The following is a 25,856-nucleotide window of genomic DNA, read 5'->3' as shown; positions in this document are numbered from 1 at the left end:
TGCCCTTTTGGATCACTACATTTGTATCTTTAGGGTAAATATGTAATAGTGCAATTGCTGGTTCATAGGGTAGCTCTATTTTTAACTTCTTGAGGAACCTCCATATTGTTTCCAGAGTGGCTGTACCACTTTGCATTTTCACCAACAGTGTAAGAGGGATCCCCTTTCTCTGCATCCTGCCAACATTTGTTGTTTCCTGTCTTATTAATTTTGGCCATTCTGACTGGTGTCAAGTGGTAACTCATTGTGGTATTGATTTGTATTTCCCTGATGCCAAATGATATGGAACATTTTTTCATGGGTCTGTTGGCCATTTGTATGTCTTCTTTGGAGAAATGTCTGTTCATCTATTCTGCCCATTTCTTGACTGGATTATTTGTTTGTTGGGTGTTGAGTTTGAGAAGTTCTTCATACATCTTGGATACTAGTCCTTTTTCTGATATGACATTTCCACATATCTTCTCCCATTCTGTCGGTTGTCTTTTAGTTTTGTTGACTGTTTCCTTTGCTGGGCAGAGCTTTTTATCTTGATGAAGTCCCAATTGTTCATTTTTGCTTTTGTTTCCCTTGCCTTTGGAGACATGTCTAGCAAGAACTTGCTGAGACCGAAATCAAAGAGATTGCTGAGAACACAGGTTCTCCTCTAGGATTTTGATGGATTCCTGTCTCACATTTAGGTCTTTCATCCATTTTGAGTTTATCTTTGTGTATGGTGTAAGAAAATGGTCCAGTTTCATTCTTCTACATGTGGCTGTCCAATTTTCTTAGCACCATATTTATTGAAGAGATTGTCCTTTTTCCTTGGATATTTTTCCTGCTTTGTTGAAGATTAGTTGACCATAGGGTTGAGAGTCCATTTCTGGGCTCTCTATTCTGTTCCATTGATTCATGTGTCTGTTTTTGTGCCAGTACCATACTGTTTTGATGATTACAGCTTTGTATTATAACTTGAATCTCAATGGGGAAAAACTGTGAACATTTCCCCTAAGGTCAGGGACAGGGCAGGGATGCCCACTCTCACCACTGTTGTTTAACATAGTACTAGAAATCCTAGCCTCAGCAATAGGACAACAAAAAAGAAATAAAAGGCATTCACATTGGCAAAAAAAGAAGTCAAACTCTCACTCTTTGCAGATGACATGATACTTTATGTAGAAAACTCAAAATATCCCACCCCAAAATTGCTAGAACTCATACAGGACTGCAGCAAAGTGGCAGGATATAAAACCAATGCACAGAAATCAGTTGCATTTCTATACACTAACAATGAGAAGGAAGAAAGAGAAATTAAGGAATTGAACCCATTTACAATTGCACCAAAAACCATAAGATACCTAGGAATGAACCTAATGAAAGAAGTAAAGGATCTGTATTCCAAAAACGACAACACTTATGAAAGAAATTGGGGAAGACACAAAGAAATGGGAAAACATTCCATGCTCATGGATTGGAAGAATAAATATTGTTAAAATGTCTATGCTACCCAGGGCAATCCACACATTCAATGCAATCCCCATGAAAATACCATCAGCGTTTTTCACAGAGTTGGAACAAATAATCCTAATATTTGTATGGAACAAGAAAAGACCCTGAATAGCCAGAGGAATGTTGAAAAAGAAAACCAAAGCTGGTGGCATCACAATGCCAGACTTCAAACTATATTATTAAGCACATTTAAGAACAGAAGTCTCATCATTAAAAATGTGTGGCTCTTGGGCGAGATCTTCATCATTAATATAGCATCGTTGATGATTGAGTCCATGGGGCTCATCAGGCTTGGGTTAGTGAAACAATAAGGGTAGTTAACTTTCTGAGGAATAAACTATCAAAAATCTGATAACACAACCTATGCTCATAAATTAGACACAAGTCAACAAAATCAGTGCATTTCAGTCATATATTTTTGTGTCTGTGTGGACTCAAGCCTCAACGAAAAGCCTGTGGGATAATCTATAGCTAAGGAGACTGAAGTCTTTTTCAGCATAAAGCCTTGGAATAAGGTCTTTTATTTGAATTGGTTAAAGAAATTCCTGAACTTGCACTTTTAGAAGACATAAGAAGTTACTTTGGACTATATAGGTTTAAGAAATAAATGAGACAGCATCAACCCTAAATCATTTAAGACCAAGAAAGTGAGTATATTAGTTTATCTATTACTACATAACAAGTTTCCCCAAAACCTACTGGCTGAAAACAATACAAATTTTTAATCTCATACTTTCTACGAGTCAGGCATTAGGGAGAAGCTCAGCGGTTTGGTCCTCGTTCAGGGTCTGCCATGAGACTGTGATTGAGATATTTGCCAAGACTGCAGTCATCCAAGGCTTGACTGGGTGAGAAGATCTGCTTCCAAGTTCATTCCTGTGATTGCTAACAGGACTCAGTTCCTCCCTGGCTGTTGGCCTCAGTTGCTCTTCACACAAGGACCTGTCTGTAAGGAAGTATGAATGTCCTCACAAAATGGTAGCTAGCATCTCCCAGAGTGAACAATCCAAGAGAAAGAGTGTGAGGGAGAAGGCACAGGTCTTTTATGACCTATTTTGAGAAGTAACATACCATCACTCCTGCCATATGCTATTGGTCACATAGACCAACCCCAATAAAACATGGAAGAGAAATATACAAGGGTATGAATACCAGTACATGAGGATCACTGGGGCTATGTTGGAAGCTGCTTACCACAGAGGGAGTGATCTAAAGAAGCAGCAAACTTGATTTTAATAGATGTGGATGGTCCAAAATATTTGGCTATAGGATTATAGCCAATCAGCCAAATGATTATAGTCAATGGAAGACTTAAATTAAGAGTCACATTTTTCATTTTGTTTTCATATTCCCAGTGAACATATTCATACTTTGAAAATTTCTCTGTACCTAAATCAATGGATTTGGAAATATTATCATTCTGTTCCCTGACCTAATAGGAATGATGTTGTAAGAAATGGTCATACCAGTGTATGTTGGTGTTATATAGAAGGGAGATATTTTACAATTTCCCCTTTAAAGTCTACATGTAAAGAAAGTTCAGCTACCTCTGCTGAGTTGGCATGTACTGGCTATCAGCAATACCTTATCTAGAAGCTTGGGTTTTTGCTTCACTTTGAATGACCACTTTACAGGTACCCCCAGGCTTGGTGACAGTACTTGAGCAGCCTCATGGGTTGGGAAGATTAACTTATTGTCTAGCCCTTAGATTTCTTTCTGAAAATTCACATAATATGGGGATGGCACTGAACTACACAAAACTGGAAGCTATGGCCTTGCTCCAAGTAAAGAGTTACATCAATTGATTTATGTGTCTGGAACCATTTTCATAATTTCCAATGCTGGGATATTAGATGGATGTAACTTCCAAACAATCAGTTGTATATTAAAAAAACAAAACAAAAATAAACAAAGATACAGGTAGGCCTCAAAGACTAACAGCATAGTTTACCTTGTATTTTTACCTACCACTCATTCATGGGAACATACTTCCTGATCTACCTTAGTCCACATTGTTTGGGATGCATTCAGCAAGAGACCCCAAGATCCACATGTACTCATCTTCAGGGTTACTTTCCATCTCAACATGGCAGATTTTTCAGGCAGAGTCTGGATGCGATCCACCAGTGATTGCAGGCTATCAAAACAGATCTGAGTTTGAGGCTAGTCCTCAGGGTGCCCTCCTTTTTCTTATGCTCACATCAGCCTTGCTGAGAATTTGCATGGGCCCCTCCACTTTCTTTAGCTTTCATGTTCTTTCTGAGGCAAGTGCTCAAATGGAAGACTTTCATTGGGAACATATTCAATATCCCAAAGCTAATGCCTCTGTCAGTTTGGGGAACAAAAAGATGACTAAGTTGATTAAGTGACAAACTGAGCCAAAAGAAGTTAGAAGAACCAGTATACCTCACTAGTATGGTACCTCCAGGAGGACAGTGAGCTCAACCACTGAACTGCTTTTTAGAGGAGTACAGGTTACCCACCAATCACCATCTTGCCTCAAGAACAGTGATTTTTACTTTCTTATTTACTACAGAATCTGCTTCAACTTGAAACTTTTTTTAAACCACAGCTCAAAACAATAACTACTTTAGAAAACCTACCAAGGTCAAGATAGGTATCAGGGCAGCCTAACAGGAGGAACTGAGAATTCACCTGACAAATCTTTCCAGGCCATTCTTGCAAAACCCCAGCTGGTGCTGCTTGATCATATTTTATATTCAGAATCTTTTTTTTTTTTTTTTTTGAGGGAGAGGGGGAAGGGTAGGGGGAGAGGGAGAGAAAGAATCTTTTTTTTTCTTTAAAGATTTTATTTATTTATTTGAGAGAGAGAGAATGAAAGACAGAGAGCACGAGAGGGAAGAGGGTCAGAGGGAGAAGCAGACTCCCTGCTGAGCCGGGAGCCTGATGTGGGACTCGATGGATCGAGTGATCCATCGATCCACCAGGATCATGACCCGAGCTGAAGGCAGTCGCTTAACCAACTGAGCCACCCAGGTGCCCCAAGAAAGAATCTTAAGCATGTTCCACACTCAGTGTGGAGCCTGACATGTGGCTCCATTTCATGACCCTGAGATCATGACCTAAGCCAAAATCAAGAGTCAGATGCTTAACTGACTGAGCCACCCAGGTGCCCCTATATTCAGAATCCTAAGTACCAAACCATTAGGGGGAAATTTTGAATTTTCAGGAGCACTAATGTACCAGAAATAACTAGGGTCAGCAAACTGGTAGACCAGAAAATCTTACCAAATGTTTAAAAATATGAGGAAGGCCTGTAGAATTGAAGAGAGGATGTAGAAATAATTGGGGACATTTGTGTTATATTTGGTATTATGTGATTTAGATATTTTCTATACATCCTCCAGATGAACAAAACAAAATTTATTTTTTTTCTTATTCCCAACTATAGCAAAAAACCTATCAACCTGATATTCCTCAAAGTTGCATTGAGAGAACATCTGTCTCATCAAAGCCCCTCAGCAAAGTGTTATTCTAGAAGAGCACCTAACTCTTTCTGAAGATAACACACACTTGAGCAAGAGATTTCCCATTCTTTGCATGTCCTGCTAATTAAAGCTTTCTGCAATGACAAGATGGTATTGTGGAATGACTTTTCAAATTGTTTTTTCAAGGAACTGGCAATGTTTAATTAGGCTTCAGCTAACACACTTTAAGACAAAAGGCTCTGCCCTGGCTAATTGTTAGCATATGCTGATCTGGGAGCATCTAACTATAGTGGGAGTCTGTCCCTTGTGAATTATGCTGTGGTTGGCTAAAATGACCCAGACAGGCTCATTTGTCCCTGCTTGCCAGCACCCAAACACCTGCTTGGGTTAAGTAATCCCCTCAATCACATTGCCTGGGTTTACGGATTCCGAGTTCAAGCTACACTGGTATGGATTGAAAACCTAGGATTTTATTATCAAATGAATCAAAAATAACAACTTTTATTTGTCAAAAGGAGGTTTACATCCATTATGTCAGAAGGCCTTAGAAAACATACCACATTAGACCTGGAACGAATCTCAGAGAATGTTTGTTCCAACACACCCAGTTTGATATGAACGAATGAAAGAGCAGAGAGGAGGAAGGACTTACCCAAAGCCACCAGATTTTAGAACGGGAGCTAAAACCTAGGCCTTGTAATTTTGAGTCTCCTGCTTGTGTCCCCCTTCTGCCCTCTTCCCATTCCATAAATTGCATTATTAAAGCTATGACAAACTCCAACTCTTTCAGGATAAGATGTCAGAAAGGCTTCAGGTGAGCAGATAGGGATGAACCTTTCTGATGGGCATACAGGTGTGGCCCTTCACCCCCGACAGCACTGGCTGTGGGCAGCCTGCCTCCTGTCACTTCTGCATGGGGGAGAAACAAACCAAACAGTGTAAATCTTTGGAAAAAGACAGGAGACATTCAGAGGAAAATTTGATAAAAAGGGAATAATAAAAAATAAATGATATTTTTAGTTTAAAAATGCATATATAAAGTAATTAGAGATGGTCACTTCAGATATTTATCAATGGGAAGGTAGGCTGATTGTCAGTTGTCCTAACAACTGATGAAGTAACAAACATTAAAAGAAGTTCTCATCCAGGCGCCTGGCTGGCTCAGTTAGAAAAGCATGTGATTCCTGATCTCGGAGTCGTGAGTTTGAGCCCTGCATTGGGTGTAGAGGTTACTAAAAAAATAATAAATAAATAAAATCTTCATGAAAATTAAGTGTGTCTTTGATACACAGATAAGATTGACATGACAAGAAGAAATTTGTGATTTGGGAAATATGTAAGAAAAACAGATAAAGAGCTAAACCATGTATTGATTATATTTAGTTGAATATTAATTATAGTTTACAGTAATTTTATTTTCACTAGTCCTGGTTTGGCAACCTATGTGTTACTGGAAATGGGGTAAATGTTCTACATAGATTGCTTGAGGCTGATTAAAGACAGGACTTTCTGTGCAGTCTGCCACAAAGACAGTTTCAGTTGAAGACCAGAATAGAAATGGCATGGTTAACAATTTCACATTCATTTTCAAAAGCAATGCAATGTCCTTTTCCAGACTGCAAAGCAAAATAAAAGATGGTGTTACTCTTGCCGAAACACTTTTGCCACCTGCCTTTAACTCTTGATTGCTAGCAATATTTTAGGTTCCTAATTAATGTCCAGAAAAAAAATAGACCACCAAATCAAAGAATAAATAATTTTATTGGCTATAAAAGCGTTATAACCAACGGGACTGGGAATTTCATTAAATGTGCCTGGATAGAAGTTTTAAAAAAAGTTGTGAAAAATAAAACTCAGGAGGCTGGAAAGAAAGATGGAAACCTGTCCCTCCATGTGCCATTACAAACTTGGCTCTGGATCGGTCTTCTAGAGGGAAACGCAATTGACACCTACGTGTTTTCCTGCAACAAGACTCCAAGGCTGCATCTATTAAGTACTCTGTGGTCATAATGATACTATTCGGTGATTCCTACCCTCCTGATTGGTTTATAGAAGCTGAAAAACCCTGTTTACAATATAACAGAGATGAGCATAGCAGCTAACTCTTTTGATTTGCTTGTGGGCTAGTTAGAATATTAAAATAATTTCTATGCCTTGGACACAGAAACTTCATAAAGTTTAGTTTCTATTTCAATTTTGAAAGAGATTTGTTTAGAAATTGTGGTAGATTTTAATTCAAACCAGTCATTAGTCTAAACTTTTCTGCCTCACTGGGCAAAACTCTGGGTTAGTTTGCTAACCCAAATAACCTAGTTTTTTCTTCAGGTAGAAATAATTAATCTAGGTGAAAGTCCACATCTTTGGGCTCAAACCAGACTGCCTGGTTAAATTTGGGCTCCACCTTTCTTTGTGACGCGGAGAGATTGGTTAACCTCTCCATGTCTCTCTCTTCTCATCTATCCACTGCCTGGGTGAGTAATAAGCAAGATGATATCTGCAAAGCAATGACACGGTGCCTAGCATGGAGTAAGTGTCCCATAAATGTCCCTTGAGATGGTGGTGATGTGGGGCCTTCAACAACCCCTCAGTAGTACCCTATGCCTCCTTTATGAAAGTTCTCATTCTTCAGTGTTGCGATTGCTCACTTAACCATTTTCCTTCACAGTCTGTAGGCTCTATGAGGGTAGGGACAGTGTATTTCTTATTTCTTGATTCATCACCAATTGATCCCAGCACCTCCTCTGGCATGTAGGAGGTTCTAATAAATAATTTTTAATAAATTAATAATTGACACATGGTAGTTTAGGAAAGAGGACTTACAACTCATTGTGGGGACTGTGGGAAAGTACCCCCATCTCTTTAAGACACAGGTTTCTCAATTGCCAATGGGGATAAGAGATTTGGGATCATTAGCATAAAAGTGTTTTGTAAAGTTTATGTTTTTTTGTTTTTGTTTTTGTTTTTTTACAAAGGTAGGGGATGGTTAATAAGGGAAGTATGGCAAAGTGAAAATAGGTACTAATGATTTACTTCTAGAAAGGTTATATAATCTAGTAGTATCGAATCTCTGCTCAGTCCTAAAGCTTAATCCTGTTATGGCTCAATACCATAGCCCTCTGTCCGAAGACTTGCAAACTTCAAGAAAATGGCTTTCTAAACCTTAAAAATCTCTAGATATTCCCTAATTGGGGGATATCCAGATTCAGATTAGTCTGAAGAGCAACTGAAGGTTATCTACAACATCCACTGATCAATGTCTAAGAACCTGTGGCTTGTGCACAAGCTGCGTGAGGGACGTTTGTCAGGCCTCAGTGCTCACATTGTGGGTCCACCCAGCAGATATCATGTCATCCTTCTAATCATTCTCTCTCCTGGGAAGCTCCATGTTCGTGGCAGGATAGCCAGAACTGTACAGGTCCATTTTTTCCCATTTCCAATTCCCCTCAGCAAGATAGAGAGACTGACTCCATCTCCTTAGCTGTGCGCCTCTCCATTGATGTGTGTCTTAGGTAAAAAAGTCACTGGTTATTATAAAGTCACTGACTCTTATAAAATACTAACATCTTAAGGCCATGTTCTAAATTAAACACAAGATTAAAAAGGGAAATCTTAATTAGAAATAAGAGTTTCAGTTAAAACAAGAAGCGTTACCTCTTCTAGATAACATAAATATTTTAGCGCTGTTCTGCTTGACAATTAATTTCATAGAATTTCTTCTTTACACAGTCTACAAATAGAGCTATAGACTATGTACACCGTTAATAGTACATGGGGGTCTCACATGAAACAGAAGATAGTTGTCAAATAAAATAAGCATTCCATGAAAACAAAAAAATTGATTTGATTTAACACTTGACAGTAACCCCCCCAAATGTCCAATTGAAGCAATGACACTATATTGCTGCACTTATATAGTACACTTAAATACTAAATATAGCACATTTAAGGAAAATAATTAAAATGGTAAATATATTGAAATGTTACATAAGCTACAGCGATCTACTAAAATTTACTCTCACTTTATGATACTTTCTATAAACTGACAAGAGCACTTTGCTTCAAACAAGTGAAGGAAAACCTTTCACCTTCTGGTAAAAAAAAAAAAAAATCCCTTAGAGACAAAATGTAAAACACAAACCACAATGTCCTTACTGGATAAAGCATATAATTTTCCTCCTTAGGTGCCCACATGGATTGAAAACAGCTGCCAAGCCTACTTAATTATGGACCCTTAGAGTCAAAATAGAAATGATGGATTTTCATTTTGATAGCAACCACATCGAGTGTTTATTTAGCAAGCGTGGCTAATTATTCTAGTTCTTACTTGAAAATTTCCCGCAGAATTGGTTGCATATAGTAAATGAAAGGCTGTGATCTCAGTACTCAGCATTTTAGGGTCTCTTTTTCCTCCCTATTTTTTTTTTTTTAGATGAGACTTTTCTCCAAATGTAAAAACTGATTTCTCGCCCACTGGTGCACAAACACTAATTCCATCTGCAGAGAAAGAGATGTATGAAGGTGTTGATGGAAAAACTTTTATGTTTCAGGGCAGAGGTCTGAAAGCAAAATGTCCTGGTCATCACCTCAGGGGGTCACTTTTACGGCCAACATTTCTCATTCCAATTCTTTAGTCTTTTATTGTGAAACACTGAAGCCAAGGCAGTGGTTCTCCATGGAAACCATTCATTTCCTAGAGGTAAGGTATAGAGGCACCCACACTATCTGCTGGTCAGCAGAGCACAGAATAAGGCAAAACTTCAGGCTCCTAAATTCAAAGCTAGAAAAAAATAACTTGCTACTACGAGAGCACTCAAATATTTGGGAAGCATTTTCATTTTATTAATCTTGTTTGAGCATCACAACACTAATTTAAGGTGGGTAAGAAAGACATTCTTATTTCATTTTTAACTGATGAATAAACCAAGTCATAGAGATGTGGATGGCTTTGGTCAGATCAGACATCTGCAGCCCATGGGGGGCTGGAATCCAAGGCTCAGCAATCCCAGGGCAGGGTTCTCTGCAGCAAACGCATTGCTTCTGGTGTCTTCTTGGAGTGGCCTGGAACCTAGAATCTACCAGAAGGAGGAAGGCTCACAGGGCCTGTTTTAGGGTTGCCAAATAAAATACAGGATGTCCAGTGAAATGTGAGTTTCATATAAATAACCAATACATATTTTAAAAAACATAAGTATGTCCTATACAATATTTGGAACATACTTCAATTAAAAATTATGCATTTTCGATCTGCAATCAAAATTTAATTGGGAATCATATATATATATATAATATTATAATATATATTTTGTCCTAAATCTAGCACTCTTTTCCTGTTGCCCCGTCTGATTGGGTACTTCAGGTTAGAAAGCAGATAGTGTTAACAACTTGCACTATAACTTAGTGTTATGGGTTGAATTATGTCCCCTCAAGCGGACAGGTTGAAGTCTAACTCCTCATTGCCTCAGAATGTGACCTTCTGAGAAAAAAGGTCATTACAGAAGCAATCAGGTTAAGATGAAGTCATTAGGGTGGGCACTAACCCAGTATGACCCAGTATGACCTAGTCCAGGATGGACACAGAGACAGATGTGCACAGAGGAAAGACAGCGTGGGGACATACGGGGACAAGACAGCCATGTGACTGGAGTGATGCATGTACACGCCAAGAGGACACCCAGGATTGTCAGCGAATACGAGAAGCAGGAAGAGGCAAGGAAGGGTTCTTCCCTAGAGACTTTAAAAGAAGCATGGCCCTGCCAGCACCTTGATGTCAGACATCTGGTCTCTCTGGAATTGTGGGATAATAAATTTCCGTTGTTTTAAGCCACCCATGTTTTGGGTACTTTATTACGAGAACTTTAGGAAACGAATACACTTAGTCTAAGGTGGCAGATGATTTACATGTCTTACCTCCACATTCATATAGGCCTACAGCTCCGAGGTGCTTCGTGCGTGTATCTTGCTTCTGTCTTTTCTCTTGGGAACATGTCTGGCTGCTTGAAGGTCCATGCCGTGCGGTAAGCCCTGCAACCATGTTGAATCCCTATGATTCTATATTATTATTTCACTTGCGGTCTCACTGGGGCTTCTGGTTCGCCCCTCTTTCTATACTCAAATGTGAATTCCTCTCCCGTCTGGGGACATACCTCACATGTCACACCACAGCGTGCAAATGACAGATTGATTTAGAGAGGATTACTAATGGATTGGATTGAGCCTTTGTCACAAGTCCAGTCAGAATCTCCTTCCAAATTCTAATTGTTCTCAAAATATTTGCTATCTTGGGATGGTGTAATCAGAGCCACAAGAGGGCGTGAAATGTGATAACAGAACCTAGCGTGGATCAAGGAACATCTGGCTTAAAAGACCCACGTTCTGTGTATTTTCGTCCCTGCTCTGTTGGGAGCCGGTCAGTCCGAGCTCAAAAGAGCTGAGCAAATTGCCCTGTGTGGTGTCCCAGCAGCCGACAAAATACTTGGATTGCTTTGTTCATTAACAGATTCTCTCTTTTCCTCTCCAGTGAAGCATACTGGGCAGGGAGCTTCCTCTGAGGTTAGCACATGACAGTGAGCTAGACGGACATATGCACATTTTGATGCCCCTCTCCCCTCATCGCTTTGGAATCACACAGACAAGCATACGAAGCACATTGTATTAAACCTGCACAAACACGTTGCCGACTGAGGACATATGATCATTGAAGACTGCCGAGTGCCATAGGGTCAGTGTTCTCCCTAAAGCTGGGAGAGATTTGTTCAGAGGGGCAAGCTCCCTTTTAAAGTATTGTGCCTTCAACTTTCTGATGTGTGCCCATGAGCATACAACCCATGCCCTTGGTCCATCATGGTGCAGCTTTTCATCATTCTGGTCTCAGCACGAATGTCCATTCCTCAGGGGCCCTTTTAAATACATCTCCCCTCTTTTTCTGTAGCTCTCTGTTATCCTCATTTTTCTTTTCATTACAGTTATTACTTTTAAAATTCTCGTTTGTATATTGCTACTTACTTATCATCACCTCTTTCCACTAGAATGGAAAGTTTCATGACGGTACTTAGCTGGCCCTCTATACATATTCATGGAAGGAAAGAAGGAAGCAAGGAAGGAAGGAAGGAAGGAAGGAAGGAAGGAAGGAAGGAAGGAAGGAAGGAAGGAAGACTAGCTCTATCTATGACTCTAGTCAATACTCAGTTGTCTTGTCTGTAAAATTGGGGCAAAAATATGGTCTTGTAGGGATGTTATGAGATAAATTCTAAAGATAAGACCTTTACCTATTTTGATTCCTATAAGAGCTTCTGGAGTTAAGCACTAAAATACCATCCCCATTTGACAAAAAAGAAGCCAAGGTTCAGAGAGGCTAATTAATTTACCAAAGACTGCAGAGCTGGCCAATGTTAGATCCAATATTTGAATCAAGGATTCTAGATTCTAAAACCCTTAAACTGGTTTTCCAAACTGCTAACAAGCTGTACAGATAAACTCAACATGAAAAATCTCAAGGACGTCCGAGTCTGGATTCTGTTTCTTCTGTCCTGGCCCCCATCTAGTCTAAGTTTTATCTTAGTCTATAACTTCTGGGGACTGGAAAAGAATGAGAGTGATATAAGAACCTGGGTTCAGCATGTTTAGGAAGAAAAACAGAAAGAGAAAATAATGAGCTTTATTTAATGAAGTAATGCCTAAAGGCTAATATTTAAAGATACATTTGGAAATTTTGCAAAATCTGCCACAGTTGAGTGAATTAGGGAGGAAATATAGGTAAAAGGGAAAATACACTGTGCAGTTTTGGAAGATGTGATGTGATGACTGAAAGCCCATTCTAATAAAAGCCACAAATGGAGTAGACTCAGTGAGAGGAGGCCACCTGAGCTAGTATTTGTGAGACAGAAAAGAAGTCAAAGTGCCTTCTTCCTCCCACTTCTCTCTAATTATTTAAAACACATTGAACAATAAAAGCCATCCAGTGCTCTGAATTGGAAAGGTAAATGGTGATGAGGTTGACATAGTTCAACGTCACTGGCACTCACACTCTCTCACACACACATACATCCTTTTCTTATGTTCTTAAATATGTCATCAAAATGGAGAAAAGGAGATTAAAAAGAGAAAGAGAAGCAACAGGAGATGAAGGAAAAGAGCACTGCTAAGTTAGGTCATGTGCTCAAGCTAGGTATTTCCGGCTCTTAAAAACTTTGTTCCGTTCTTAGTTAATTTTTTCATTTCTGAAGTGTTCCAGCCTCCTTGAAAAAATTTACATAGCTTATGGCTTAGTGAGGAATAAACAGAGAAGATCTAGAAAGCACTTTGCAGTCATTAACTGCTATATAAATAATAAACATATAATAATGTTAATAGCTTTAAGTACAGGCATAACTCAGAGACATTCTGGGTTCCGTTTCAGACCCCCACAATAAAAGTGGATACCCCAATAAAGTGAGTCAAATGAAATTTTTGGTTTCCCAGTACCGGTAAAAGTTATGTGCACACCATACTGTAGCCTATTAAGTGTGCAACAGCATCCTTTATGACTAAAGAAACATACCTTTATTAAAAAATGCTTTCTCGCTGAAAAATGCTAACCAGCATCTGAGCTTTCCGTGAGTCGGAATCGGTTTTGTTGGTGGAAGGTTTTGTCTCAGTGTTGATGGCTGCTGACTGATCAGGATGGTGGTTGCTGAAGGCTGGGAGGCTGTGGCTATTTCTTAAAATAAGACAATGAAATTTGCCACATTGATCGATTCTTCCTTTCAGGAAGGATTTCTCTGTAGTGTGTGATGCTGTTTGACAGCATTTTACCCAAGGTAGGACTTCTTTCAAAATTGGAGTCAAGCCTCTCAAACCCTGCTGCTGTTTTATCAAACAGTTTATGTAAAATTCTAAATTGTTCATTGTCATTTCAATCATCTTCACAGCATCTTCACCAGGCATAGATTCTATTTCAGGAAGCCAGTTTCCTTGCTCATCCCTAAGAAGCAACTCCTCATCTGTTAAAAGTTCCATCACGAGATTGCAGCAACTCAGTCCCATCTTCAGGCTCCACTTCTAATTCTAGTTCTCTTGCTATTTCCACCACATCTGCACTTACTTCCTCCACTGAAGTCTTGAACCCCTCAAAGTCATCCATGAGGGTTAGAATCAATTTCTTCCAAACTCCTGCTCATGTTGATATTTTAACCTCTTCCCATGAATCATGAATGTTCTTGTTCTTTTTTTAAGATTTTATTTATTTATTTGACAGAGAGAGAGACAGCGAGAGAGGGAACACAAGCAGGGGGAGTGGGAGAGGGAGAAGCAGGCTTCCCGCGGAGCAGGGAGCCAGATGCGGGGCTCGATCCCAGGACCCTGGGATGTTCTTAATAGCATCTAGAACAGTGAATCTTTTCTGGAAGGTTTTCATTTGACTTTGCACAGATTCATCTGAGCAATCACTATCTATGGCAGCCATAGCCTTACAAAATGTATTTCTTAAAAAATGAGATCCGAAAGTCAAAATTACTCCTTGATCCATGGGCTGCAGAATGAATGTTGCGTTAGCAGGCATTAAAACAGCATTGATTTTATTGTACACCCCCATCAGAGCTCTTGGCTGGCCAGATTTGTCAATATTAGGAAAGGAATCTTTTTCTCTGAGTGGTAAGGCTCAGCAGCAGGCTTAAAATATTCATTAAACCAGATGTACCATCACCTAGACTTTGAAGTTCCACTTATAGAGTCCAGGCAGAGTAGATTTAGAATAGTTCTTTAGGGCCCTAGGATTTTCAGGGTGGTAAATGAGCATTGGCTTTCACTGAAAGTCACCAGCTGCATTAGCCCTTAGCAAGAGAGTCAGCCTGTCCTTCGAATCTTTGAAGTCAGGCAGTGATTGACTTCTCTTCTCTGGCTGTGAACATCCTAGATGGCCTCATCTCTCAATATGATGCTATTTTGTCTACATTGAAAATCTGCTGTGTAGCCACCTTCTTTAATTATCTGAGCTAGATCTTCTGGAGAACTTGCAGTTTGTAGAGCTTCACCTTGCACTTTGATGTTATGGAGCTGGGTTCTTTCCTAAACCTCATGAACCAACATCTGCTAGCTTCACGCTTTTCTTCTGCTGCTTCCTCATGTCTCTCAGTCTTCATAGAACTGAAGAGAGCTAAGGCCTTGTTCTGGATCAAGCTCTGGTTTAAAAAAATATTGTGCCTGTTTTAATCTTCTATCCAGGCCACTAAAACTTTCTCCATATCAGCAATAAGGCTGATTGATTGATTGATTGATTGATTTTATCATATGTGTGCTCCCTGGGTTAGCACTTTTCTTTTTTATTTTTTAAAGATTTTATTTATTTATTTGAGAGAGAGAGAGAGAGAATGAGAGACAGCACGAGAGGGAAGAGGGTCAGAGGGAGAAGCAGACCCCCTGCTGAGCAGGGAGCCCGATGCGGGACTCGATCCCAGGACTCCAGGATCATGACCTGAGCCGAAGGCAGTCGCTTAACCAACTGAGCCACCCAGGTGCCCCAGGGTTAGCACTTTTCATTTCCTTCAAGAACTTTTCTTTTGCATTCACAACGTGGCTAACTGTTGTGCCTGGCTTTCGATCTATCTCAGCTTTCAACATGCCTTCCTCACTGAACTTCATCCTTTCTGGCTTCTGATATAAAGTGAGAGTAACTTTTCCTTTCACTTGAACATTTAGAGGACATTGTAGGGGTTTTTAATTGGCCTGATTTCAATATTGGCCTATCTCAGGAATGGGGATGCCCGAGAAGAGGGAGAGAGAAGGGGAAACGGCAGGTTGGTGGAGCCAATGTGTGTTGGAGCACAACACATTTACCAATTAACTTTACCATCTTATATGGGTGCAGTTTGTAGTGACCCAAACAATTACAAGAGTAACATCAACGATCACTTACCACACATTACAATAATGAAAAAGTTTGAAATATTGCAAGAATCACCAAAATGTAATTCCAGTAGACACGAAGTGAGCAAATGCTGTTAGAAAAGTGGCACCAATATATCTGCTTGACTCAGGGTTTCCACAAACCCTCAATTTGTAAAATACACAATATTTCTGCAAAGTGCACTACAGTGCAGTGCAATACAATAAGTTATGTCTGTATCCTGTTTGATCGGCCATGCCCTCAAATAATGGTGTTATGGAACTAGGGAGGGCTAATCCTTTGGCAAAATGAAAAATGGGAAAAATAAAAAGAGAAATGCATATGATTTCATAAATGTTTGGCCATATTCTGAAGTTAAGGGAAAACACTGCCCTTGATCTCTCTCTGAAACCAAACATTTGTTGAAAATTCTTATTCTTGGCAAAACACCTCCATCAGACCTTTAAAGAGCTAATTTAGAGAGCCAATATACATTCTCTAACATCAATTAACACTTTCATTGCATTAGTTTCAGTATTTAAATACAAAAGAATAAAGAACAAAGGATTTTTCTCTAAAATAAGCTACCTAAAAAAAATCAGAAAGATCAATTTAGTCATACAATAAAATTAAATTTTTTAAATTAAGTAATTTTTTAAAAGCTTTTTTTAATTTAAAATATTGTTAACTCCTTGTGAATTTTAGAGGGAGAAAATAAAGTCCATAGGTCTGTGATACTAATATTTTGTGACCAGCACTGGAGGAAGGACATTGGACTCCATTCATTTATTCACAGTCTATCTTTGTATTCCTGTCATGTTCCCAAAAGGGTTGGAGGTGTGCTAAGTTCATACAATGAGCTGGGTCTTCAATCTTTTTTTTTTTTTTAAAGATTTTATTTACTTGACAGTCAGAGACACAGCGAGAGAGGGAACACAAGCAGGGGGAGTGGGAGAGGGAGAAGCAGGCTTCCCGAGAGCAGGGAGCCCGATGTGGGGCTCGATCCCAGAACCCTGGGATCATGACCTGAGCCGAAGGCAGACGCTTAATGACTGAGCCACCCAGGCGCCCCTGTGTCTTCAATCTTTAAGAGAGGAAAAGTGAGCTTTTCCCCATAATTTATACTGACCTCCTTGGTACTCTTCATTGATGTGCCTTAACATCCCAGGCATGCTGTCATCTCAGGTCTTAGCACTTATAAAATGTGCATTCTCTTCTGGGATGTACACATGGCTCCCCTTCCCAGATTCAGGTCTTTGTGAGACATTCTTTTTTTTTTTTTTCATTCATGAGATATTTATTAAAATAACACATTTAGGGAAAAAAATCAATACAATGTATACATCATTACTGAAAACTGTATACCATCATACAAAAAAGGATTTTATTTTGGGAAATTGATTGCTAATTTATGGCAAGTTTTACTTTCAGAAATAAAACCACAAAACAACACAATCTCATCCAATCTTAAAGGCTGGCATGCTGAGCAAGGAATGTTCTTATTCTTTGTAGGAGCTCCTTCTTTACACTGTCAGGTACCAGGGCTCTGCCTTTTGGTGTGATTTCAGCTACCAAGTCATCAACAGTAACGTGTTCTAGTCCTTTTTCTTTAATTACCTTTTTACAGTGTGCCTTCAACTGGTCCTTCCAGCCACATTCAATTAATTTAGCTCTCAGCAACTCTTTGAGGCGTTCTCTTTCTCCAGTTTCTATCAACTTCTGGTTAATCACTGCTCTCATCTGCGCATCTTTGTTCATCTTGCTAACCACCATCACCGCGGGCGAGGGCCGTCCCTTCCCAGCGACGAAATGACCCTTGCGCTGACGACCGTTACCTACCACACTCTTCGGCTGCCCGGACCTAGACCCTCAGTAGCTCGGGCACCTAAGCACACAGCTTTGTGAGACATTCTTTGACCACACAATTAAAAAATTTCTGTGCTCCCTCAACTCATGCCACATTATCATAAACTTAGCTCCCCCCTCTCTTGTTTTCTTTATTCTGTAACACTTTGTATCAGTTAATGTGGCAGAGATTCCACTTGTTTTAAGAATTTGCCTAAGTTCCAGGGTGGCCACAGTTTTTGTCTGCTTTGTTCACAGTTGGTTTCCTTTAGACCAAGGGCTGTATCTAGCGCAGAGAAGACAGTCCAAGACTCTTGGTCCAATGAATGAATGAATGAACAAGAGAAATATATTCTATACTATACTGTGAAATGATCAAACTGTCATTTTAAGAGTTACAATGGGATTAGGGACAGAAATTCAGGGATTGAGAGCCTTTCATAGGAAGCATCTTGGAGAACAAGTTTCTATACAATAAGGTGTCTGTTTTCAGCTTTCTGAGTAAGCAAGTAAGATTCTTCCCATGACAAGGGACCTAAAATCCCCTCCCTTGTCAGTGTACACTCTCTAGAGAGGTCAAACCCATCAAACAGAACACCCAGATTAGACAGAGGGAGTCAGGCCCCGGGGCTCCAGTACTGTGTGAGCATTTCTGGAGTTGATGATCAAATATTAAGATCTTGACATGAGATACCAATACAAAGAACTAATCTCTACCAGGAATATTTCCTTAGCTACCCTAGTCATCAAATGTTCCTTGGTGAGGAAGAACTAAAGACTGATTGATATAACATTCTTTGAAGGTTTAAAACCTTGATTAACACCTACTTCACAGTTATGTGATAATAAAATAATTTAAGTAAAGACCTTGTCACAGCGGCTGGCACTCGTGTCTGTTAGTTTTTTACATCCCACCTTGTATGGTATCTAATATGTCAGGAGGAATCATGGAAAATCTTGAGATGGCAAAAGTTAAAAAAAAAATGACCAAATATCCTAGCTAATGCACACTGCCAGGTTATCTGTGACACTCATTGTCTTTAGAAGTATTTTACAACTCTGTAAATTGAGGAAAAGGGTAGTAATGCAAATTATTCTTGTCCATAGAAATGCAAATGATTTTTACCCAGTTAAGGTGCAATTAACTAATATCCCAGTAATTTTGCCCTTTGGATTCTCCCTTGAATGGGTTGTGACTTGTTACCAGTTCCCTTATTAATTAACAGTTTAAACAAAATTTTTGACAAGTCTCCATTTTATATTTTATGAAGATTATGATTTTATTGTCCTCTAATATATAGTTTCTGTATAAACTATGGATTGAGTCTTAAGGTGCAAGTCATTGTATTATTTTTGTCAACATTCTGCGTGTGTGCTTTTTTTAATAAATATTCACAGATGTTTTGTATGTTAATTTACATCAGTAAAAATTCCTCAGTACTCCATTGAAAAATATAGAAATAGAAGAGAATGGTAGGAGACAAAGTCAGAGAGATGTGTGGTAGGGAATGCCACAGGAAGGAGTGGAAGGAACCGAGGTTGTGAAAGGCATCCCAAGCCAGATGGAGGAGTTTGGATTTGGTTCTGAAGGTTCCGGACTCCAGTTGAACCATAAGGACACCCCTGCAGAGCTCCTACTAATTTAAAGATATCACAGCTCTCTCTAGAATGTTTTGTTACATTTTTCTTTCTGAGCAAATAGGGTGCCATGGATTTGGTAACTTATTTATAGCTTAAAGGCTGTTGCAAGTTACCCTGCTCGTGATGGCAAAGCACTCAAGTACTTTGCCCCTCCTGATTTCATGCCAATCGCTGGTATCCTGATGTTAATCAGGATAGATTTGTCATGGGGAAAAAGAGATACTTGGAGTATGTGGACCAGACATCCCTGAGGGAAATAAGATTTGGCTACCCAGAATGAGCAAGAATAGACTGACCTATTCCAGAACTGTTTCCTTAGCTGCCCTGGTCATCAATAATTTTTTTTTTTTTTTTTGTAGAGAGGGACTAAAATTGATATAATGCCCTTTTAAGGTTTATAATTATATGTGTTTTAAGGTCTTGATTAACACCTTCTTCATATTATATGATAATTCAAGAAGATAATTTAAGGAAAGAGCTTATCATTATGACTAGCCCTTATTGTGCCTACTATTTTATTAACCTTGTCCTTCCCATTTCTCAAAGCAGGAATTCGTCCTTTTTCTGTTTGGGTGCATCCCATGTTACACAAGCAAGGTACAAACACACGATTCATACTGGAAGGGGAAGATTTTGAAACACTTGCTATTAATGAGTTTACAAGGTTCCACCAGGGTCAGTATACTCTGTAAAATTGCTCAGCTCATGACGCAGGGAGATCCGTAGATGTATGGTACAGTCCACCCTGACCTGTAGGGCATGATCCAAACACGTGGCATGCTTAAAATGAACGTATTTTTTTTTTTAATCCCAACGACCCTCTAGAATCAAGGCTTTGAAATGTTGGCACTGCTCTTAAAATCACAGTTGTGAAATGTGTAACTGTGTTTTGGTTAAAATAATTGATTTGAATGGAGTCAGAAATGGAAGGCAGGTGGCAAAGTCCACATGGCATCAAGCCTCCCCCGGGCTTCTGTAATGGTCACTCTCTGACTGTGTTAGGCCTGGGGCATCTACCAGGTAAATAACTCTCAACTCCCAGTTTTAACAAACCAAAACTCAGGCACCACAGCTGTGAAGCATGTCCCATACTTTGAGGGAAAACTCTGGAAACATTCTGGAGATGAACTGGAATGCTTCTTCAAAAAGGGGCAGCCTTAATCAGGTGCTATACAGGAACATGAAAAAGTAGCAAGAGGACCCGTGGACAAGTGAAGACAAGGCACAGAGTCCCTGGCATCTTATTGAAGTAACGAGGTGAAAGAATCTTCTAGCAGGAAAAGAAGAATGTGGGCTGTGTCCATTCAAGTTTCCTCCTGCCCACAGAGCACCTTTCCCAAGAGAGATAGCCCATCATTGGAGGCGTCACAAGACCAGGAGCCAGAAACCTGGGTCATAGTATCGTTACTTAAATATGTGCTTTTGTCTGCACATTTGAACCCTGTATCTAATTCCACCACCTGAGCAACTTGAAAGGTAGCTCTGTAGATTCCAGTGCAAATTGATCCAATAATAGTTAACAGTTGCTTAATGCTCTCAGCTCTTCCCTCCTATAAATCTCTCAATAACCCCATGAGATAAGCACTTATTATTTCCAATTTATACCTGAGGTTATTGATGTTTTGAGAGCTTAAGTGAAATGTCCACAGTAGTCACTACACCAAGGAGGTAATAAAACTAGCATTCAAGCCCAGGCAGCTAATTCTAGACCCTATCGCTTGATCCCTCTTCTCTAGTTCCACTGGCCTTGGGGAAAAATGTAACCACCAGATGTTACAAAACTAGGTCTAAGCATTTAAAAAAATAATCCCAGCTGGGATAAATCATACACATTAAATACAAGTAAATATACATTGAATACAATGTGTCCTTTAAAATCTTTTTCTTCAATTAACTTATTGGCTATATATTTTCATGGAAGGTGCACAGCAAGAAAGAATCCAGACCGTGTCTCAACAAAAATTCTAGAAAATGACCAGAATTCTCACCAGCAGTGTCTAAATATAACAGTTTGATGCTAATGGTTAACTTATTGAACATATACTGTGAATTAGCCATTGTCCCAAGCTCTCTGTCTGTGTTAACACATCAGGTATTCATAAACTGCCTGTAATGCTGGCTCTATTATTATCCCCATTTTACAGATGAGGAACTGGAGGCACACAACTCACTCGGGCAGTTAGGGGCATAGCTTAGAGCCCCACAGTCTGGCTCTATGGTCTCTGTGCTAGAGTCCCATGCTAAGATCCCTTCTAAGAATCTTGGTGTTGTCTATTTCCCCTAAAAGTGTCATTAGCAACTCTTTCACAGCCTAATCTCATGCTCAATATTTACATCTGTGCATAGCTTTTTTGGGTGTTTGCCAAGAGGTTTCACATAGCATATGTTATTTGATAGAACATTCCCCTAAGGAAGCAGAGCTGTTGTTGGAGCCTCAGTTAAGGATATTGCAAAGCTAGAAAAAGTCGTTTGCCTGAGCGTACACAGCTAAAACAAGGCAAGAATAATTAGAAACCAAGTCAGCCTGATCCTTGTCTGCATTATGATGTTACTTGAATGTGACTAACAGCAAGATAGCACTTGTTTGGAGCCCACATCTGTCCAGTTCTTAGACTAATCAGATTCTGAGTCAGGGAAATTGCCTCACTGCCAAAAACTGGAACAAGAACTCTCTACACAGGCCTGGTTGCTGAGACCTCTTAGCAAAAAAACAAAAAACAAAAAACATATGCCTTGTGTCTTAAGAGCATACCCTATGAGGGATTTACAAATGTATAAGGAAAGAGTGGGTCCATGTACGGGGTTAATTTCTAGTTCTTTTCTAACCAGGGAAGTGTTTCCCAAATTTTAATCATTCAGCTAGCCACCTTTGTGATTTTTGCCTTATCAATATGTCACCTAGGTTAGTTTACATAATATACTTTTTCAGTAGGCCCATTAATTTTATTTAGCCTAAGCAATAAAATCTGGTGTTATAGGTTTGATATGTGAGTTATATTTTTTTCAGGCATGCATTAAAATAAATACAAAATTCCAAAATATATTGATCTGTAAACCACCTACTATCATCTTGCATAAAAAACATTTAGGGGCAACTGGGTGGCTCAGTCGTTAAGCATCTGCCTTCAGCTCAGGTCAAAATCCCAGGGTCCTGGGATTGAGCCCCGTGTTGGGCTCCCTCCTCGGGGGAAGACTGCTTCTCCCTCTCCCACTCCCCCTGCTTGTGTTCTCTCTCTCGCTGTTTCTTTCTCTGTCAAATAAATAAATAAAATCTTTTAAAAAAAATTTATTGAGCACTAAGTGCCAAGTACCCTTTGAAACACTTCACACGTATCATCCGGTTAATTCTCATAACAACAGTATAGGCAGGTATTTGCCTTATCCCTATTTTATAGATGAGGAAACCGAGGCACAGAGTTTTGGTCATCTGCATAAGCGTGCAAAGCTGATCAGTGACAGAGCTAGAGTTATGAATCCAGGTGGTCTGGTGACTGAGTCTGGGTTTTTAACAACCAATGGCTTCCATTTTGGATTAAGCTGGATTGTATGTGTATCAGGGGAGATGACAACTGGAATTCTGGGACATCCTTGGACAACACCTGACTATAAACCCAGTTTCCTATTGGAGAACTGATGGAAGCAGAGTTTCTATGATGAAGTGCATAAGGATAAAAGTATTTTATGACTGTATAGATCCAAGCTGGCTGATGCTTACAACTTATGGTGGGAAGGGATGGAGAGTTGTTGCTTTAAGTCTGTTACCCAAGAATATACCAGTAACTGAAGCCAAGGAATAAAAAGTTTGAGTGGAAAAGGAGGGCTTGGCAGTAGAGGAATGAATCATATGAACTCAAGGTTTCCTGCATCCCATCATGCTCTTAATGCTTATTTGTCCCTATACTAACACACAAAGCTTCCTTTCTTCTTGAACAAGTTCATTGAGCTGGAGGGAAAACTGTGCAACACTGAGTGTAGAAATGCAGTAGGAATTCATTCTGACAAACAGGGACAGACTAGGGGAATCAGAGGTGGTTAAATACTCCATCAACATAAAATTATAACGTAGTTGGAGGGCAGAGAATCTAAGATTTTGCCAATGCTTTTGCCTTCTGTGGGGCAAAGTGGGGGCCCTGGCTGCTGAGTGTTCAGAGCATCATTGGGAGTCTCCATGGGGATCTGGGAGCCATAGTGTGAACCTCTGTTGCACTTTCATCCCGACTTCTATGTCAAAATAAAGCTAAGCGCGATTCTCATTAGAACTCTAGACATAGAAACTGCAACAGATACATGAATAGGGGATTCCCAAAATGTCACCTCTGAAACTCACATTCTGTTTCTATTTAGCTGATATCTTCAGAGAGTTAAACCTATATTCACCATTGATGTGTATACATATTAGCTGTGTGCACATGGACATCGTGGAATTTTCAGAGATCGAAATGGCATTTTTTAACTTAGTTTAGTCATCATAATAACCTCCTATGAATGATACTGTCATCTCCATTTTATAAATGGAAGAGCAGTCTACAAGAGGTTAATATGGTGCTCTCAGCTAGCAAGTGGTGGAGTTGCAGTTTGAATCTAGGTCTGTGGGGCTGATGAAAGACAACTGTGAAATCTTTTCTACTCCTTCCATTGAGAGGTGGAGTCTAACTTCCGTTCTTTGAGGCTGGGTTAGCATTAGTGACTTTCTTGATGTAAAGAATGTAGTGGAATTTATGTTCTGGAATTTCTGAAGCTCTGTCATAAGAAGGCTTTGGAGCTTCTGCTTGGGCCTCTGGGAAACCTTGCTCACAGGAAATTCTCTTTCAGGATACTCTGTCTCAGAAACCAGCCACTGTGCTTTGCAGAAGGCCAGGTGGCCCCATGGGGAAGCTCACATGGAGATTAACTGTGGCCACCAGCTGACAGTCCTAGCCGAGCTCCCAGCCAGCAGCCAGTGCCAGTGATGTCACTGATGCATCCTCATCCTCAGGGACAATTTCTAGGCCAGTTGAGCCTTCAGAAGATTGTAGCCCTGATGTCTTATTGCAATCACAGGAGAGACTCCAAGTTAGTTTCCTGGTCCTGCTGTAATAAAGTACCACACCCTGGGTGGTTTCAAAAAACAGAAGTTTGTTCTTTCATAGTTCTTGAGATTAGGAGTATGAAATCAAGCTGTCAGAGGGACCACACTCCCTTAGAAAGCCCTAAAGAAGAATGCCTCCTTGCCTCTTCCAACTTCTGGTAACTCCAGGTGTTCCTTGGCTTGTGGCAGTGTAGCTCCAATCTCTGACTACTTGTATCTTCACATGGCCTTCTGTGTGTGTGTGTGTGTGTGTGTGTGTGTGTGTGTGTGTGTCCATGTGTCCTCTCTTTTCCCTCTAATGACACTAGTCGTTGGCTTTAGGGGCCACTCTAAATTCAGGATGACTTCATCTTGAGATCCTTAACTAATTATATCAGCAAAGACACTATTTCCAATAAAGTTACATACTAATGTTCTAAGTGGACAAGAATTTTGGGGGACATTGTTTAATTGACTACTGACACCAAGCAGGAATTGTACATTTGAGCTCTTTCTGAAGTTCATCCATAAGATCATAGTCATAATCAAATGGTTATTTTAAGGTACTAAGTTTTGCCGCAAGAGAAGATCAGGCCCTTCCACTTTGCTACACTGCTTCTTTTCATAGAACCTGCAGCATGAAGATTTGCCATACATATTATAGGCAATAGATATTTTAAAAACTATACTTAAAGCTTGCAAACACTTGCATTCTTTATTTACCTTACAGAAAAATAGATTTGTGAACTAGCAAGTACAATACCTCATACATGGTAAGCATCAACATAAATTAATTTTTTGTACTATTAATTGCTAGAACCACAAAGATTTATTTAAATGTCTCTTCTCAAACAGAAAGTCTTAATCCTGTCTCTATACACTTGAGCTAAGTGTCTAAATATAAAAATATGTTTTCTTTACATTTGTTCTCCATAATTTCTTGAGACCACTCCAAAAATTTAGACTGGTCCTTGGCATGGATTATAAGAACACATCCTGGAGGTGCTTGCCTGGCTGAGTCAGTTGGGTGTCCAACTCTTGATTTTGGCTCAGATCATGATCTCAGGGTTGTGAGATTGAGACCCATGTCAAGCTCCTCATTGAGCATGAAGCCTGTTTAAGATTCTCTTTGTCCCTCTCTCTCTGCCCCTACCCAGCTCCCTACTCCCCCACCCTGCTCTCTCTCTCTCTCTGGAAAAACCAAAAACAACAACAACAAAAACACATCCTGAACTATGTGAGGATATAGCTAACATGGCATTAGTCATCTACATGCTACCAGTTTTGCCAGAAGAAAGGCATCTTTGATGTGTGTAGGTGTATGTGCATGCACATGCATTGCATTACAATCTATCAGTCATTATTGCAGCAACTGTGTTCATTACCATAATTTATTTGACTAAGGCCGAGGTGGAAAATTATCAGCCTATCAGTCCAAGATATATCTGTCTTGGACTTGACATTCAGTGACCTGGTCTAACATCTAACCCAAGGATAAAATCACCCTGCATGTTGTTTTTGGATGCATCAA

At 39.7% G+C, this 25,856-nt stretch overlaps 1 pseudogene; it reads right to left on the bottom strand.

Moving 5' to 3' along the window:
* Positions 1–17,202: 17,202 nt before the first annotated feature.
* LOC114204873 (transcription and mRNA export factor ENY2 pseudogene) lies at positions 17,203–17,683 on the bottom strand (annotated as a pseudogene).
* Between the last annotated feature and the right edge of the window lie 8,173 nt (positions 17,684–25,856).

Source organism: Eumetopias jubatus, unplaced genomic scaffold (assembly GCF_037043125.1).
Source record: "Eumetopias jubatus isolate StellerSeaLion01/CBP00866 unplaced genomic scaffold, mEumJub1_p1.0 scaffold_5, whole genome shotgun sequence".
Classification (NCBI taxonomy): domain Eukaryota; kingdom Metazoa; phylum Chordata; class Mammalia; order Carnivora; family Otariidae; genus Eumetopias; species Eumetopias jubatus.
This window is presented reverse-complemented; position numbering and strand designations above follow the sequence as displayed.